General features: G+C 41.8%; 1 long non-coding RNA gene across 1 annotated transcript; it reads right to left on the bottom strand.

The window, feature by feature from the left end:
- Positions 1-5,286: 5,286 nt before the first annotated feature.
- LOC123651891 lies at positions 5,287-18,096 on the bottom strand. Its single transcript, XR_006740875.1, has 3 exons — positions 17,940-18,096; positions 16,230-16,237; positions 5,287-5,296 (listed from the first exon to the last, which is right to left on the bottom strand). It is a non-coding gene; the product is annotated as an uncharacterized LOC123651891 (long non-coding RNA).
- Positions 18,097-18,771: the final 675 nt, after the last annotated feature.

Raw genomic sequence — 18,771 nt, 5'->3', positions numbered from 1 at the left:
ACAAGCCACATGCAGCTTTGTACTTGGGTTATCAATGATACTCTCTCATCATTGATGTTTCTGTCTCTCCCTTCCTCTCTCAAATTAATCATTTTTTTTTTTTAAAATAACCCTATCCTGTTTGGCTCAGTGGATAGAGCACAGCCCTGTGGACTGAAGGGTCTGGGGTTGAATTCTAGTCAAGGGCATATATATGGGTTGCAGGCTCCTCCCTTGTCCCTGGCCCTGGTTCAGGAACATGCAGGAAGCAACTAATTGACTTGTTTCTCTCACAGCGATGTTTTCCTCTGTTTTTCCCTCTCTCTTCCACTCTCTCTAAAAAGCAATGGGAAAATATCCTTGAGTGACGATTAAAAAATAATAACAACACCTTGTGAGTGCAGACCCTGATTCATATGGTCCACTCCTCAGTCATTGTTTGTAAGCACCTGGTCCTAAGATGACAGAGTGGGAGGGGACTGTTGGCTTTGACTATGGAGGCACACCTGGCCGCCAGGGGTGGGCATTCTGAGGACCTGGCCCGGCCATGACATTGGCTTGAAGAGAAGTAAGTGCTATTGTTCACCCTTTTGCACTCCCCATCGCACAGGTGAAAGCTCGTCGGGAAATTGCAACCCGGAGAGGAGACACTCACAAATGATTTCAGAAGCTTCATATGTTAGAACGTCAGGTCTTAGAATGGAGAGCGTTTTCCCCAAAGCACTGGGCACCTGAGAGCAAACGCTCACCTACAACTGTGGCAGAGCCCAGTTTCTAACAAAATGCTGTCCCCTTGCCGCCTTTGCCAATCTGTCCCTGCAACTCTGCACTGAAAGCTGCACCGGGGCTGGGGACTCGAACTGCTGAGCCCCAACGCACAGGCTGGGTCTCAGCACAGACTATCTGCTTCTGAGTCCCAGGAGAGACTGAGACCAGGATCCTACTCACCGATCCCTACCTCTCCTTTGTGCACTCCTCCCCCTGCACTGTACCCAAGGGCGCACCTGGGCTCTAGGGAACACTTCTTTCTTAGCTGGCTCCCTGCAGCCCGGCCAGGCAGCACTCCCCTCTCCCGTGTATTCCTTGTGGCAGGGTCGCCCCATCAGTTAAGAAGGAGGAAAGTTGGAAAAGGGCATCTGCGAGACCAGTATGGCTCAGTGGATAGCGCGTCGGCTTGCGGACTGAAAGGTCCCCGGTTCGATTCTGGTCAGGGACGTGTACCTTGGTTGCGGACACATCCCCAGTGGGGAGAGTGCAGGAGGCAGCTGATCGATGTTTCTAACTCAGTGATGTTTTTAACTCTATCTCTCTCTCTTCCTCTATGTAAAAAATCAATAATTATATTTTTTAAGAAAAGAAAAAGGGCATTTTGGAAGTTGGGTGTCCCGAGCAAGGCGGCCACCGACCTGGAAGGTGAGAGCTGCGGAGCAGGGTGGGTGTGTCACAGGAAATGCTGCCAATTCTGGGGAGTGCAGGCTAGCGTGAGGAGCTGCGGCTTTGGTCCCTCACAACACACAGCGCACGTAGGGCTAATTCCCTCTGTCTGGAAACCTACTACTAGACAGGTATCCTTGCTTGTCCCACAACAGCCCTGATATTTTTGCCAAATTTGCCGCGTTTGCCGCATTGGGACACTCCTCCTAGCGCATCGCGTGCCGCGCTCAGACCTGGGGATCCGGGAGACAGGCAGAAGATCCTGGAGATCTTGGGGACAGTGAGAAGTTTCTCTCTGCATTTTACCCGCTAAGAGCAGCAACTCAGGAGAGAGCGGGACCTTCCAGGTGGACTTGTCGCAAATAAAGCTCAGGGGAATGAGTCCTGAAACCAGCTGTAAACAGTGTGAGGAGGTTCTGGTGTTTTGGAGATGCTTAGTCTTGCGATGCAGGTAGCAATGATGTGCACAGGCTGCCGGCAAGCCGGTATGTGGATGTGAGCACAGGAGACCCTGGGAGGCAGGTTTGGGCAGGATTCCTATGGCCCCGGGTGCTGTCCCAGTGTCTTTTAGCCATTGGGGGAGTGGGCTTATGTTTGAAGAGAGTAATGGGTGTGTGGGTGGGGAAGAGTGCGACTGGAAGTGACAGTGAGCAACTGCCTCTGCAGGGATTCCCATCAAGCCTGCCTTGCTCTCTATTGGAGAACTGAAGTGCAGGAAATAGGCGTTTACGTTTGGCATGCGCAAGTCCTGAATGCGCGCGCACTTTCACATGTATGCGCCCGTCATGGATGTGTATGTAGTTGTAATGTATGCTCGCGGGTCTGCATATGGGAGCAGGTCCGGAACTGCACACCAATGAGGCACCTTGGCAAACAGCTTCCGGAAACAGTGGCAGCTGGGCAAATGGCTCTAACAGGCAGATGAGCAAAGGTGATGGATGGTGCGTAGAGGAGGAGATTGCTGGGGCAGCTTGGAAACCGGGGGAGCATGGGTGCTCAGCACCTCCCTGCTTTGGCTGAGCGGGACATTCTATGCACCTGAAGAATCACCCAGGGGAAATGAGTACTTCTGGTCAGTAGGTGGGCAAGCAACATGCTAAGGAATCCTAGATGTGAGCCACACACCTTCCAGATCAATACCTAGCTGGGAACAGGGTGAGGCAAATTACTAATAACCTCATTCCTTTAGGGCATTGGATTCCCATTTTAAAGATGATTGTATTGAGGAACTCACTTGTCCTTAGTCTTACCGCCAGGAATTTGCTTAGTCGGAATTGAATTCAGTCTGACAAAGTTCTTGCTGCAACAAGCTGCCCTCCTTGCAAGTGATTCCAGCTGCAGGATTAAACACCTCGCTAGGACCCAGAACCAACCCTCTAACGCATTAATCCTAAAACCCTCACTTGGATGAGGGTTGAAAGACCGATTTGGGGGGAGGCAAAGTCCCTGTGATCCTGGTTGCTGCCCTACAAGATCGCTCCGCTAGGGATGGAATGGGATGCACATTCAGAACCGGATGGAACTGAACAGGTGAAATTTACAATTGACGTCAAACTGTCCCCCGGTTCGTGGGTGTTTTCTGGTGCCCATCACTCCCCCTTCTCCTTTCCATCAGTGACCTCAATGCAAATACAAGCGGGATGATCCTGTTGGATGCTACAGGTTCCGGAAGCAAGTGGGTGACACAATCCTTCTTCCCATTGGTTGCCCGGTGCTCCTGGATTCCCCCTCCCCAGACCCAGAGCGGGAATAAAAGGAGCTGCTGCTGTTGGGAGAAATGGAGAGACTTCCCAGGTGGGAGTGCCAGTGCCACTTCCACAGGAACACCTCCACTCGTCCACTGCTGCTGCCGCTGCCACCGCCGCCCGCCACCACCACCTGCTGACAGGTGAGTCCCTGAATGATTCTATTTCTTCCTCTCTCCCCCTAGGTCTCTCTGCATTACTGTGCCTCTTGATCGATCCCTGCCAGTCTCAAAGTCTCTCTCCACTTCTGTCTGGGTCTTTTTTATCACACAATTTCTGTTAGTCTTTGATTCATCCAAGACTCATTTCCCAGGTAATGTTGAGTCCAGGGACTCTGCTCCACTCTTCCCGGGCAGATCCGGCTCTGGTCTAGCTGTGTTACTGCAGTTGGAGCGTGCTTAGTCTCATCTCTGACGCTGGAGTTGTACTCAGGAAGAGCGGGATGCAGGAATAACTTTGTTCATGCTTAGGGGTCCCAGGGAAATTGGTTCGGAACCTGGGCCAGCGTGAGTGGTGAAAAACTAGGCTAAACAGACAGTTTGAGTCCTGCGGCGCCCCAATTAAACTCTCCGTTAAACTCGGGGACTCTGCCAAAGTGTAGACCAGCTAAGCAGTAAAGTGTGATCTTGTTTCTCAGAGATTTCAATTGCAGATATTTCCTCTCTTCTTATACTCTCCCTCAACATCCCCTTACAGTCCTAAATGTCTGCTCAGATCTGTGGGTTTATAAAACTTCAAACTGGTGCAGATGCTGACATGATTGTTCCTTTGCAGAGAGACATCATGGGCTTTGGAAAGTTCTTACCCTTCCTGGCTCTTGGCATCTTGGTCCTGTACCAGGTGGACATGCTCGAGGCAGTACCACTCAGGTAAGACAGCCCTGAAAGTAGTGCATTCTGGAACCATTTTTAGCTTTAGCACTACCTGTAAGTTTTTATCATTTAATTTTTAATGTTGGCTATATGCAAAACCATGGTCACAAACATTTCTAAAAAGTTCATCTTTCACAAGCCTACATGATCTGGATTCAGCACAACACTGCTTGGAGGTCACACCAGTGCCTGGCTCCTGATGAATCATACCCTTTGCACTGGGAGTTGAGGTGGCCCCTTCCTTAGAGGAAACCCAAGAACCTGGAAGCTGGATGCTTATCCTGGGAGGGGGCAGGAAGGACTCAGAGCTTGCTATTTCTCCTCAGGTCTGTCATGAAGAGAGATGAATTCCTGGATAGTCTGATGAGGGAGGTTTTGAAGAACATGGTCAGTGATCAGGAGCAGGCAGAAATGGATTCCAGGTAAGGCTCCACACCTGCCCAGTAAAAACAGCTGTGCTAAGGAGAAGGAAAACACCTCCAGAAATCAGTACTATAAACTCTCTATGGGGAGTTATGAAAATTCCCAAAAGGCCAATGATTATCTGCTGTGATAATTGTGGCCCGTAAGAGCAACACTTAAGGTTCATTGTAATGACTGTCCCATGGGAAGGCTTTGCCCCCACCAGCCTCTTACTTACAGGTCTTCTGTTTTTCTCCATCATCTAAAACAGCGCTGCTACCCTTAAGAAAGGCTGCAACACAGGCACCTGCTTGACCAATAAGCTCGCTGTGATGCTGAACAAGTCCAGAACTGGTGGTTGGAACAGGCTGCTGCCCCCTACCCTGTTCCACCATGGCTAAGGCCCTAAAGGAAGGCATCCCAGGAAGAAGGTGACTATTCTTGTACTTTTAGATGGGAGGGTGGATGACTGGATATTGCAAGGGTGCAGTCCACACTCCTTGGGCCCTCGTGAATAAAAAATCAACAAGGGAAAGTATCTGAAGAAGGACAGAGAGTCCCCACAGATGAAATCTTTAGATTTGGGGGTTATTTCTGTATTTTATCTTTCTTTTTTTTGTCCAGTGTTCCCCTATGACACTTAGATCATCTGTCAGGAAATATAGATGTTAATAACCTCATAATCAATAAGTAGATAAATTCTAACTTTTGTGTGTGTGTTTTTTTTCTCCTAGATGATGGAAACTGAACCTTACACACTTCTTTAAATTTATCATCAAAACAATTGGAGAAATACTAAACACACATGTGCATGCTACTGAACATTGGAAAGACTCTGTCTTTTTCAAAATAAATTAAATTTAACTGCAAAATAAAGCTATTGAAAATTACCTGGTGTCTTTTATATTTTATTCTATATTCAGTAAATATGACAGCATATATCATTGGCTTATCTGGTAGTAAATCTGGGCAAGTCAGCCAACATGTTGATGTTGGCAATTCTCGGGGGGGGGGGGGGGCATGAAATCACTGCACCCCGGGTGTCTGTGACACACAGTAATGCTGAGCCTCAATGAAACTTTTTCTTTAAAGAAATCTTGTCATTTGTGAACTTCATAAAAAAAAATACTTAAAAGGCGTCCCTCCTACTACTGATGCTGCATTATTCCCCCCTCCCTCCAAGAGGAGAGCCTCGGGACTATAAACAATAAACAATTTGTTGACAAGGCTGACTCAAAGGAGGTAAAGGCGACATGCTTGGGATGGGTCCTCAGCATCCTGTACCCTCAGGTTTTAGTAAAATATCCCTTGCTGGAATTAGAACCCTGTGCATCTCAAAGAGACAATTCACATTGATTTTCAGAGTGCCCTGGTCCCAGCTCCAAAGGACATATCTCTTCCCTTCTCCTTAAATCAGGTTTGCCCTTACACATCCCTGCCTTCCCCCGCTCCATAAGAGCCCCCCTTCCCAAATGTCCCAGAGGCTGCAAACCCTTTTAGAAACAATGTCTTGGAGTTAGGAAATGGGAACATAGCCTGGAAGACCTAGAAAGGTCACTAGAGGCCATCAACGCAGAGAAGAAAAGTATATTGCTTAAGGTCCTGCAGTAAGTTTAACTCATACATTTAACAAATACTAATTGAGTATCTGCTATATTCTTGACACTATTCAAAGCACCAGGGATAGAGCAATTAACAGAACAGACAAAGCCCTTACATTCACGGAGCTATAGTCTAACCTGGGGGAAGACTGAGGTGACACATCCTATGAAATCAGACACTTCTCATTGGAGAATCTGGGATATCATAGGGTATACACTGAGTGGGCAGATTATTGTGATCTCTGAACACAATAATCTGGCCACTAAATGAGTGTGTGTGTGTGTGTGTACACACACACACACACACACACATATAAATATATATATATATACAATATATATTAGAGGCCTGGTGCATGAATTCATGCATGGGTGGGGTCTGGGCAGCCAGGCCAGGGGGAGGAAACATGGACGGTTGGCCAGTCTGCCTGCTGGTCAAACTCCTGGTCAAGGGGACAATTTGCATATTAGCCTTTTATTATATGGGATATATACTGAGTGGCCAGATTATTATGCATTCAGAGATCATAATAAATAATAATCTGCCCACTCAGTGTAATGCCTTATTTAAGTAGAAATTTCCCAGTGGCAACATCTCTGGCATCTGCTGGGACTGCTAGTGACACACTGCTGAGTATAACTCTGAGCCAGTATCACTGATGGGTAGTCATTTAATCGAGGTTATTGACATAGAGAAATCAGCCCCTTTCATCCATTAACTCTAGTTACTTCCTCAGGTTCACATAGAATGATGACCCTTGCTCCCATTCAGTCTGTAGTCCACACTGTAGTCCAATTTTGCTTAAAAGGTAGATCTGACCACGTCTCCCTTATCACAAAGTACTGCATCTCACAGAGTAAATACCTAGAGCACTGCAATGGCTCACAAGGTCCCAGCTGATCTGCTCTTCCTCTCCTCTCACCACTTGCCTCATTACCTGCCTAACCTCACCTACTTCTCCCACACACTGGCCTTCTTACTATTCCTCATCCCTCATCCCCCAGCAACAACCCCCTCAAGTGTTTGCACTTGCTGGTTCTGTACCTCTGCAGAATGCTCCTACCCTTGGCCTCGCCCCCTCCAGTTCTTTACTCAAATATCAAACACCCTGGCCCTCCTTTCTGATATTGTATCCTACCCTCCCAACACACCCAAATCCTCCTCTTCTTGCTGTTTCTCTTTATCACTTATTACCTTCTATCATCTACATATATAAAATCCTAACATGCAAACAGACCAAAAGGCAGAACACCCAAACAACCACTTACTATGATGTTGCACTGACCACCAGGGGTGTGTGCAGAACATGGTGAGTATTGGGCACTGCGGGATGGTGGAGCAGGTGAGCAGGGACACCAGACCAAGGTGGGGCACCGGTCGCTATCATCGGGGCAAGCCTATGGTGGTTACTGAAAATTCTTTGCTCCACATGCCATGGTCCTGCCCGACACTCACACCTGCTGTCAGAGCCAGCCCTGCTCGCACCCGCTGCCAGCGCCCAGCACCAGCCCCATTCTCTCGGTGCCTTCAGCAGGTGTGCTCAGTGGCTGCTGGCTCTAATCACAACTCAGGGCTCTCCATCTCTTCCTGCTCCTGAGGCACGATCAGGGCCAACAGCCACTATTCGCATCGGCAGTTGGCACCAGAGCCACCTCTTACACCTGCTGCAGGTGCTGTCCCTGTTTGCACATGCTGCTCAAACAGGGCCAGCGGCAGCAGCTGGAGTGGGGATGCTGGCAGACAGGGAAGTGGGGAAGCTGCGGTAGGAGGGGCAGGGTGGGGGTGTGGAGGATAGATCAAGACCTGCCCCTGTGCCCACCACAGCCTCATGTCCCACAGTTCCTTTCAAGGTGAACGAATTCATACACTGGGCTTCTAGCAGTTCTAGTATTGATATATGTTTTTAATTATTTAGCTTATTGTTTCTATCCCATCCTATAAACAATATAAGTTCCACATGGACCGGGAGATGGCTATTTTGTTAATTGCTAAACCCCCTAACTACAGAGCAGTATGCTTGGTACGAGACAGCACTCAATAATTATTTATTGAGAGGAGTTCAGTCCTTTTCTATTTTATGTTTATGGTCAACTCTCAGATTCCCTCTTGATCTGATTTTCTTCAGGCTAACCTGCTGGCTTTCATCTTCAGCAGTGACTTCATTGGATAGTGACTCCCTTAAATGCCTGAAGACTTCTGTGGTGGCTGCTAGTTACTAATGACTCTACTTCCTGCCTCAAGGCCTCCACAAGTACTATTTCCTCACTTTGATCACTTTTCTCACCCTCCACTTTTTCTCCCCTGAACTAATATGACTAGATTTTCTTCTTCTTTTGCAGTAAATGCAACAGACTGGCAGATACTCTCTAGTTGTTGTATCTATGACTAGGAAGGTGAGTTCAAATCAGGAGGGAAGAAAGACTACTGTAGTCTTGGGCCAAAGGCATCTACTCTCCAATAACAGAGCTCATACTGTATTGAAGTCCCACCAGGACTAATTCTTGACTCAAAGACTGAGAGAAGTGTGATTAATTTGAACCTTCAAAATCAAAGTAAGGTTCTAAGAAGAGATGAAGAAATACATAAGGCATTCAAAGAACAACATGGAGAGACAAAACTCTTGGTGATTCTACTCTAAAAAGAACATGCCTTAGGTATCTGTTGTTATATTAGCCTGGGGTCTAAAATGAGACCTGTGGAACTAACCTGATCTGCAACTTGAACGCATATGCAATCAACACCAGATGAGATCATTCTCACCTGTACCTCATATCCATGACCAGGACAAAATAAATATTTGTGTTTGAGATTTGAGGTTGTTTTTATGTAACATTGTGGTAATAGCTAAATGTACTTTGATAGGAATTGCATTGAAACAGTAGATTGCTTTGTGTATTATAGTATGGACATTTTAACAATATAAATCCTTCCAATCCATGAGCTCAGTATATTACTTGATTTATTTGTGTCCTCTTTAACTTATTTCTTCAACATCTAATAGTTTTCAGAATATTGATCTTTCATCTCTGCAGTTAAATATATTCCTAGGCATTATACTCTTTTTGATATAATTGTAAATGGGACTGTTTTCTTAATTTGTCTTTCTGATTGTTATTATTAGTATATAGAAATGTGACAGAGCCCTAGCTGGTTTAGCTCAGTGGATAAAGCATTGGACTGTGGATTGAAGGGTGCCTAGTCTGATTGCAGTTGAGGACACATGTCCAGTTGTGGGCTTGATTCCCAGTAGGCAGCTGATCAATGATTCTCTCTCATTATTGATGCTTCTATCTCTTTCTCTTTCTCCCTTTCTTCTCCTCTCTGAAATCATTAAAAATACATTAAAAAAAAAAAGAAATGTGACAGATATCTGTATACTAATTTTGTATTCTGCAACTTTACTGGATTAATTTATTAAATCTAATAGTTTTAAATTACTGAATACATTATTCTTTATAGATGTAATTTATTGATTTTAATATCTACTTTTGACTTACATGTATTTTTGGGTCACTTGCTAACTTTAATTTTTAATAGCAAATTAAACTTTTCATTATAATTTATAATATTCATATTTGAGGTTACATTTTTTCATTCTGGATGTGATGCATTACTTTCCCTTTTCCTTTTCATTACCCATTTTACTAGAATTTTCTATTTTATTGGACTTTTCAAAGAACAAACTTAATATTTATTTTTTAATTCCATTATCTTTCTAGTTTGTAATGCAGTAATGTTTTTTCCTGCCCATTTAATTCCTTTCACTCGTATGATTTTGAAAAGTTTGTTCAGCTGGACTCTTGAGATTTCTCAGTGGGTAAGCATTGACCCATGAACCAGGTCAGGTCAGAACATACACTCAGGTTGCAGAGGACATACACTCAGGTTGCAGGCTTGATCCCCAGTAGGGGGCGTGCAGAAGGCAACTGATCAGTGATACTCATCATGTTTCTATCCCTCTCCTTCTCTCTTCCTCTCTCTAAAAATCAATAAAAATATGCTTTTATATTGAGATAAACATCAATTGGCTGGAAATCAAACTGGCACCCTTTTGGTGCACTAGATGATGCCTCACCAACTGAGCCACATTAGCCAGGACCTCTTTGATATGTTTTTCCAGGACCATTACTCCAACCTTCCAATTGATCACTCTGTTTCTATCCTTTTTGCTATATAGACAATTCTGGAATGATCCTTTTGAAACACAAGTGACCTTGTGTCTATCCTTTACTTAAAACCTTCCACAGGCTCTCTATTAACTCAAAATAAAAGTTAAAGTCCTTATGAGATAGCCTAAGAGGTACTACCTGATCTGACCCAATACCATTCCTCTGGTCTACCTTCCTGCCAATTATCCCATTGCTTGCTCTACTCCTGGCTTCCTCAGGGTCTTTAAACCTATGTGTGTGTGTGTGTGTGTGTGTGTGTGTGTGTGTGTGTGTGTGCACGCACACACCTAGAATGCTATTTCCTCAAAATCTGTATAATTGCCTTCCTACTTTCCTTCAGAACTCTGTTAAAATGTCACCTTCTCAGAAGATTTAACTGGCCACTATATACAAAATGATTATTTCTCTGGTCACTCTCTATCCACTCTACTCAGCTTTATTTTTATTCACAGAATTTACCACTACCTAAAATATATATTTATGATTTTATCTCTGAGTTAATCTTTAATCATATAACATGTCATGAGATGTAAAGATCTTATATTAAAAACCGTCAATAATGTTTGCTTTGATTTCCACTTTGACTCAAAAGTTATATAGAATAGTATTTTTAAATTTAAAATAGCTTTTAAATTTATATTGTGTCGGCAACTAAGTACTTGCGGGTTTCACACATATATGGCTTCAGTTGAATTTTTAGGTTTGCAGACGTAGTACAAATGTAAAACACATTTTGTTATTTGATAGTTGGCTATTCAGCTGTTAATCAGTAAAAAAAGTTTTTTGATCTGTTTTGTAGTTTTCGTTTGGCGTTCGTTGAAAAATGGAAAATCAAAAGGAACATTTTCGTCATATTTTGCTTTTTTATTTCCGCAAAGGGAAAAACGCATCGCAAGCTCATAAAAAGTTATGTGCTGTTTATGGTGACGAAGCCTTAAAAGAACGGCAGTGTCAAAATTGGTTTGCCAAATTTCGTTCTGGTGATTTTTCACTCAAAGATGAAAAACGCTCTGGTTGTCCAGTTGAAGTTGATGACGCCCTAATCAAAGCAATAATCAATTCGGACTGTCACAGTACAACACGTGAGATTGCAGAGAAGCTTCATGTATCACATACATGCATTGAAAATCACTTAAAACAACTTGGCTATGTTAAAAAACTCGATACATGGGTTCCTCACGAACTGAAAGAATCACAGTTAACGCAACGCATTAGCAGCTGCGATTTGCTAAAGAAATGTAATGAAAATGATCCATTTTTAAAACGACTGATAACTGGCGATGAAAAATGGGTTGTTTACAACAATATCAAGCGGAAAAGATCGTGGAGCAGGCCAGGTGAACCAACTCAAACAACATCAAAAGCTGATATTCATCAAAAGAAGGTTTTGTTATCAGTTTGGTGGGATTACAAAGGAATTGTCTACTTTGAACTCTTACCACCCAACCGAACGATCAATTCTGATGTCTACATTGAACAACTAACGAAATTAAACAATGCAGTTGAAGAAAAGCGGCCCGAATTGACAAATCGAAAAGGTGTTGTATTCCATCATGACAATGCAAGGCCACACACATCTTTGGTCACTCGGCAAAAATTAATGGAGCTTGGTTGGGATGTTTTGCCACATCCACCATATAGTCCTGACCTTGCACCATCTGATTACTTTTTGTTTCGATCTTTACAAAACTCCTTGAATGGTAAAAATTTCAATAATGATGATGATGTCAAATCGTACCTGATTCAGTTTTTTGCTAATAAAAACCAGAAGTTTTTTGAACGTGGGATTATGATGCTGCCTGAAAGATGGCAAAAGGTCATTGATCAAAATGGGCAATACATTACAGAATAAAGTTATTTAGTTCCATGAAAAAATTGTCTTTGATTTTCTTTAAAAAATCCGCAATTACTTAGTCGCCGACCCAATATTTCAGTTACTCAGTTCCAGGTTTTTGTATTGTGGTTTGACAAAGTGATCTGTATAATTTTTAACTTGAGAAATTTGTTGAGATTTTCTATTAAGTTTATTATATGATCCTTTCCCAACAATGATTAGAAGGTAGAAGAAAAAATCAAATTCCCAGAGGTATAAAATTATATGTCTGTATCTACCTACCTAAATATCCATGTATTTATATTTATAATAAAAATTATTATGTGATTTATTTATTGTTAATCCTCACCTGAGGTTATTTTTTCTATTGATTTCTAGAGAGACTGGAAGGGAGCGAGGGAAGGGGAGAAAAAGAGAGAAAGAGAGAGATTATTAGTTGTCTCCCTCACAAGCTTCAACCAGGGCTAGGGATTGACCCTGCAATCCAGGTATGTGCCCTTGACCAGAAATTGAAGCTGAGACTGGTGTATGGACCGATATTCTAACTACTAGCAACACTAGCCAGGACCATTATGTTATTTACATGTAGTATTTTTGCCTACATAGATGGCAATAAAGTTTTCAAGTATTATTTTGTTTCTGTAAATTATCCCTCACATTTCTAAAAATTTTTAGTTTATATATTTTGAACTCTTCCTTTAAAAAAAAATATATTTTATTGATTTTTTACAGAGAGGCAGGGAGAGAGATAGAGAGCTAGAAACGTTGATGAGAGAGAAACATCGACCAGCTGCCTCTTGCACACCCACAACCTGGGATGTGCCCGCAACCAATGTACATGCCCTTGACCGGAATCGAACCCGGGACTTTTCAGTCCGCAGACCGACACTCTACCACTGAGCCAAACTGGTTTCGGCTGAACTCTTCCTTTTTAAAATCAACTTTCATAAGGTATATATTATTAATAGAAAATTATGTATTTTTAATTACATTTCCATGAGTTTTACCAAATGTATGTTATATTATCCATGTAACCATGAACACAAAAAAAAGTAAGAAAGAAAACGTATGTAATATTTCCTTTATTCCAGGATGATCCTTTTTATTGACTTATCACCCAAACTCCTACTCCACACAACCATTGTTTGACTTGATTTCTATTACTGTGGATTCATTTTACTGAAGATAAATAGTATGCACTACCCTGTTTCACTTGACATAGTGACTGTGAGATTTACTTATATTGTTACATGTACCAGTATATAATTATTTTGAGAGAGGGAGGGTTAAATAGTATTCCATTTTATGCATAGGTAATCTGTTGGATGGACATATGCACACTGACTATTTCCAGAACTAACCACTATGAATGAGACTCTTATGAACATTCCTGTATAAACCTTTCTTTGAAAAGCTGAAGACATTATTCTTAAACAGAAGAAATGGTATGGTAAATGTATACATTACTAGACTATTTTTTTTAAAAAGCTATGCTATTTTACACTACAGCAGAAGTGTGTTTTGATCATTCAACTTGTTTCACACATCCTTGCCAATGTTTGGTATTTTCAGTCTTTTAAATTTTAGTCAACCTTGTGATTCTGTAACAGTATTTCATGTGGGTGTTTTTATTTTTAAATATGTTTTTACTGATTTTAGAGTGAGAGGAAGGGAGAGAGATAGATAAAAACATGGATGAGAAACATCGATTTCTGCCTCCTGGTGATTGAGCCTGCCACGGGGCATGTGCCCTGGTGGAGAATCCATCCAATGACCTCTTGGTTCATGAGTCAACGCTCATCCACTGAGCCAACCAGTAGGGCTCATGTGGATATTAATTTATTTAAAAATATATTTTATTGATTTTTTACAGAGAGGAAGGGAAGTGGGAGAGGAATAGAAAGTTAGAAACATCGATGAGAAACATCCATCAGAGGACTCCTGCACACTCCCCACTGGGAATGTGCCCGCAATCAAGGTACATATCCTTGCCCAGAATTTAATCTGAGACCCTTCAGTCCACAGGCCAGTGCTCTATCCATTGAGCCAAACTAGTTAGGGCTGGATTTTAATTTTTATTTCCCTAATGATTCATGATAATGATAACTGAGCATCTTCTCCTGCTTATTGGCCATTGATTTTTCTTTTGTGCAATTTCTGCTCAAATACTTTACCCATTTTTTATTGGGTAACTTGTCTTATTCAGTTGTAAATACTTTGTAGTCTAGAAATAGTCCTGCTTCCTTTTGGAGCACTATTTCATTCACTTTTCTCTCCCTCTTGCATCACTTCCTCTGTGGGAAGCCAGATGTCATGTCTTTAAGCCCCTCAAGCAGACTATGGAGGGGTCCATGTGTCAAGGAATAGAAGTCTCTGCCCAAGAGCCAGTGAAGAATGGAGGCCTGGCAACAACAAAATGTGTGAGTTTAAAATTGAATTTTCCAGCTTCAGTTGAGCCTTGATATGACTATAGACCTAGCTGAGACCTGGACTGCAATCTTTTTTTTTCCTCCCCCCCCCCCTTTTACATTTTTTAAATTAAATTATTATCTGTGTACATATTTTAACATTTCCCCCCCTCCCATACATACCCTCCCTCCCCAGAGTTTTGTGTCCATTGGTTGTATTTATATGCATGCATACAAGTCCTTCGGTTGATCTATTATCTCCCCCAGATCTCCCTCCCCTCCCCGCTGTAATTCGACCGTCTGCTTGTTGTTTTATTGTCTCTATATCTATCTTTTCGTTCATCAGTCTATAATGTTCTTTATTATCCATAAATGAGTGAGGTCATGTGGTGTTTCTCTTTCATTGATTGGCTTATTTCACTCAGCATGATGTTCTCCAATTCCATCCAGGTTGCTGCAAATGATGAGTGTTCCTTTTTTTATGGCAGCATAGTATTCCATTGTGTAGATGTACCATAGTTTTTTTATCCAATCATCTGCTGACGGGCACCTAGGCTGTTTCCAAATTCTAGCTATTGTAGATTGTGCTGCTATGAACATAGGGGTGCATATACTGGACTGCAATCTTAAGAGAGAACTTGAGCCTGAAGCACTCAGTGGAGCCTCTCCCAGAGAGCCTTCCCCCAGAATCTGTGTAAGATACTAAAAATTTGTTCTTCTGAGCTTCTAAATTTTGAGGTAATTTGCCGCACAGTAATAGATAACTAGTATCTGTCCAAACCTTGATTACTCTTCCTCAACCCCCAAATCTGGAATGCACATTCAGTGCAGTTAGCTAAATGTGTGGCCTGAGTTTTAGCAGGAAGCCACAGTTCCCAGGAAGGATACATTTTTATCTCTTTGCCCAGATTCCCAAACCCAGATTGGATTAGGTACAATGGCATGAACTGCTTCCATTCCAAACAAAATTAAGTTCTGCTGTTCTTCCTCAATGTGGAGTGCTTTTTAAACAGCAACCTCTTTCCCTCTCTGTGTTTCCCTCTCCATCATATAGCTAGCTACTCTTTCACACCATTCTTTCTGTCCCTAAGGTCCTCATGGTGAGAGGAAATTGTTAAGGCTACATAAACCAATCCTCATGTTTGAAACTCTGTATAACATCCCCCAAGTGGCCTTTTAGCTAATTTTTGAAATTTTGATGTCACCATCTCCTTAGGTAGCTCATTCTTTCTTTGGAATCATTCTGATTAAAAAAAAAAAAAAAAAAAAAAGTCCTGCAATAGTGAGAATTTATTTTCTCTTGTCTCCTGCTTCACTTTGTTCTCAATACATTTACCATACCATTTCTTCGGTTTAAAATCAGTAAAAACATATTTGGAAGCCTTTTCCAGGGAGAATTGACTGTGACTAAAACCCACCTCTAAACCAAGGACTGGGCATTAATTGTTGGTGTTTTAAAGCAAATTATATTTTCTTTGCTATGAAGTCCCTAGCCGGACTTGGTTTTCTATGAGCCATCCTAGACAATGATACATTCATTCTCAATAATGTATCGGGGATAGGGAAGAAGACTCTTCAATTATGGATCCTCAGATATTTTTGCACTTGTTGGAACTTTTCTGGCTATTAAGCTGCTTCATATAACTGATTGGTAGAGCTAACAAATGTCTTGCCCTTGTCACTGTTAGGGCACTGAGCCAAGCACTATAAATCTGGGCATCATCTTTCCTACGCAGGCTTGCCAGGACAATGATTAAATTAATTGTTTCTATAAAGCAAGGTACTCTAGAGACTTCCTGGAGAGCTTGGCTAATCTATAGATCTAGGAAGGTTGTATGAGTGGTTTCCCGCATACTTAAAGGTAACCAACAATGGCCAAGCCCTGTGCAAAATCCTTAGTAGAGTCAACAAAATATGATTTGGCATCTATTGTTCTAGTCTTATTTCTTACTGTGCGCTCCTTCCCAATCTGAACTCCAGTCACACTGGCATTCTTTTAGTCTATCAGAGTCTGCATGTTCTTTCAACCACAATGCCTATTCGTTGGTTTGGTCTCCCCTATTCTCTATTTCCAATTAACTCTTACTCATCTTTAGATTTTCCCAGATAGCACCCCTCCAGAGTCTATGTTATATTTGTTCTTATTTAACTTCAAAAAGTAGCTGTATCTTTCTTTCAGATCCCAATTTCAGTTTTAGATTATATATTGATTAGTGTGATTAGTTCATTAATGTCTACTCTCCTTAGATTGAAAGTGCCATTCACTCAGGGACTGCATCCATTTTGCCCTCTATTTTGACACTTAACATGGTGTCAAGTGTAGTAGGTGCTCAATAGGTATTTCAGGCAGCCCTGGACAGTGTGCTTAATGGTTAGAGCATCGGCCTGACTACCAAAGGGTCAAGGGTTTATTTCCCTGTCAAGGGCATGTAACTAGGTTGCCAGTTAGCTCCTCACCCTGTCAGGGTGTGTGCCGAAGGAAACCCTCTCACATCGATGTTTCTCTTCCTCTCCCTCCCTCTCCCTCCCTTCTACTTTCTCTGAAAAGCAACAGAAAAAATTATCCTAAGGTGAGGATTAACAAAAGAAACAAATATATAATAATAATAATTGTTTGAGGCATGAAGGAAGGAGGCAATTAAAACCTAACACATAAATCGTATTTTTGGAAAAGGCATAGGAAACTATATTTTAACCTAATCTAGATGGAAAAGATTTCCTGGGAAAGTTATATCATTTCAAACACACACACACACACACACACACACACACACACACACACATAAAGGATTTGGTTCATGTGACGTGGTGGCTGGAAAAGTCCAAAATTTGTAGGTCAGATGGACAAATGGAAACACTCTAGCAGGAGTTGATGCTGCAGTACCTTTTTCTTTTTAGAAAATATTTATTTTTATTGATTTCAAAGAGGAAGGGAGAGTGAGAGAGATAGAAACATCAATGAAGAGAGAGAATCATTGACTGGCTACCTCCTGCCCACCCTCCACTGCAGATCAAGCCTGAAAGCTGGGCATGTGCCCCAATTGAGAATGGAACTGTGACTTCCTGGTCCATAGATCAATGTTCAACCACTGAGCCTCACTGGCTGGGCTTTTCCTTCCTTTTTAATTTTTATTTTCATATATATTTTATTGATTTTTTTTACAGAGAGAAAGAGAGAAGGAGTGAGGGATAGAGAGTTAGAAACATCAATGAGAGAGAAACATAGATCAGAGGCCTCCTGCACCGCCCCCACTGGGGATGTGCCTGAAACCAAGGTACATGCCCTTGACAGGAATCGAACCTGGAACCCTTCAGTCTGCAGGCCAATGCTCTATCCACTGAGCCAAACCAGTTAGGGCTTCCCCTTTTTTAAAATACAAGGTCGATGTATTATTTTGTACATAATTTGTACTTTGCTAACAAATATATTTAATTATTTTATGTTGCACACAACCAAAGAATATTTTTCTGTTTTTCCAGTTTTATGAAGATACACACACAAACAAACCACCAGACAATTTTACCATAAATCTAGTACATGCATTTCAAAATTTCACTGCTAGAATTTTGTTGAGATCAATTTAATAATTTATAACACCAAGTAATAGAGCATAAAGAACACATGTCATTAGATGTGACCCTTGCCCCTTATCCTCAGATTTATATATTTTTAAAAAACTGACAATTCTGCCAGATTCTGAACCCCCAGTACCCCATTCCAATCCCTGGAAGCAGACTATGCCCTGTAACGCAACTTTACATAAGCTGTAGTAAAAATAAAAGGTAGCTTATGTTTCCTTATCTTTCTATAGGATATGGTGGTCAGTTACTGGATAAATACTGAAACATTTCTAGCAATTCCTCTTATGAGTTTGTTTACCAAACACAGTGTGTAAGAACTAACTAGACAAAAAGTTCCTTTGGAATTTGGTCCACAAATTCACTTAACAGGTTGGAAATTTAAAACCTGCAAGGAAAAGAGAAAGTGAGGAATCCCTAATCCTGACACGCTGTAATCACTAAAGGGATATACATATACTGAAAAGTTTTGCTCACAGAAGTCACAAACTATAAAAGGGACATCCTTATTGAATAAAAACAAAGAACTAGCTACAGCCTTTTATTTTGTGAGCACCAAGAGTAAGACAAAGTTAGACCGAAATTCACTGTCTATTCCTGTGACTCCCTCCACCCTCAAACATTTTTGAAGATAAAAACATTTAATTTGTCTTACTAGGTGGCCGGCTAGCTCAGTCGGTAGAGCATGAGACTCTTAATTTGTCTTACTATATACTTTCTGGCCACTAATTGTGATGTAATTATGAA

Source organism: Pipistrellus kuhlii, unplaced genomic scaffold, assembly GCF_014108245.1.
Source record: "Pipistrellus kuhlii isolate mPipKuh1 unplaced genomic scaffold, mPipKuh1.p scaffold_m20_p_9, whole genome shotgun sequence".
NCBI classification, from domain to species: Eukaryota; Metazoa; Chordata; class Mammalia; order Chiroptera; family Vespertilionidae; genus Pipistrellus; species Pipistrellus kuhlii.
Note: the sequence above shows the minus strand (reverse complement) of the source record. Positions and strands in the feature narration are given on the sequence as shown.